We start from the raw sequence: 1,300 nt of genomic DNA, 5'->3' as shown, positions 1-1,300 counted from the left end.
CAAGAGAACCGCAATTTTTGTTTTTTGGGGGGCCTGATGAGACCCATGAGAACCTCAAAAGCAGAGAGATTTACCAAATGGCTAATCAAAAAATGAAGTAAAATAATTGAATGCAAATTTCTACTTTGAGAATATGTACTTGCAAACCCTAACATGTATATATTAGCAATCTCTGTAAGAGCCCGTTTGAAAAGTAGCACAAGCTAAAAGTAGAAATATATGACTTCTCTACTTTTCGATAAGTCATTCTACCACTTAAAAAAATTTAATTTCAAAACAAAAAAAATCTACTTTCTTTTTTCACTCTGTGAAAAATACTGACCCTTCACCACCATTTTCACGCAAGATCTGCTAGAAGCACTGGCCTTCCACCATAATTCCATCATCATTCTCATGCAATGTTCCAAATCTCACCATTTTCACGTAATAATTCATCTTATGGAAGTATTGAACAACCTACTGCATATATTCTTTCTAAGTATTTTTTATCATTTTATCACTTTATTTTTTATTATTAAGTTTGTATTTAACTGTGGTATGAAATTTCAGTTTTAATTTTATTTTTTTCATATGTGATTTTATAGCTTGCTATTATTTTTATAGTTAATTATAGCAAGTTCTTGACCTCAATAAAAGAGAAGAGAGTTCTAATAGGAGTAAAAAAAATAAAAAACAGCAACAAAATATACATTGACACGCATTTTATATTTATTTTTTATTTTCACCTACCATATCATACACAATATTAGTGATTAGGTTATATAAAATCAACATTCAATATTGGAAAGTATTTGTTATCATCGTTATTTTAATATTCATTCTCTTCTGTAAAAAAAATTCATTTTTTGAGTTATTTATCCAAACGCTACAACTTTAAAATAAGTACTTTTATAACTAAATATCTAAACACAAAACAACTTATTTATAAGCTGCTATTAATAAAAGTCCTTATGTTGTAAGCTCTTTTTTCAAAAGAACTTATTTAAGTTATTTACCCAAACTAGGCCTAAGACAAAGAATGCAAGCAAGTCCAACAATTTACAAGTCATATGGTTGTCAAAAAAGATTTAATATAAATTCCAAATATATGAATTTTAAAAATATTGTTATTTTCGTGATTTTTCCAAAATATGGGAATCATTTAAAAAAATTAGAGTGATTTTATTTTTCAAAAATATGAAAATTACAAGGTGTGTTTGATTTTTTAAAATTTTTTATTTTTGAAAAAAGAAATCGCATTTAAAAAAAAATGCAAAGTGCAACTTGTTAAAGTGCACTATTTTTTACCATAAAAGAAATC

This window comes from Arachis ipaensis, chromosome B07 (genome assembly GCF_000816755.2).
Source record: "Arachis ipaensis cultivar K30076 chromosome B07, Araip1.1, whole genome shotgun sequence".
In the NCBI taxonomy this organism is placed as follows: Eukaryota; Viridiplantae; Streptophyta; class Magnoliopsida; order Fabales; family Fabaceae; genus Arachis; species Arachis ipaensis.
This window is presented reverse-complemented; position numbering follows the sequence as displayed.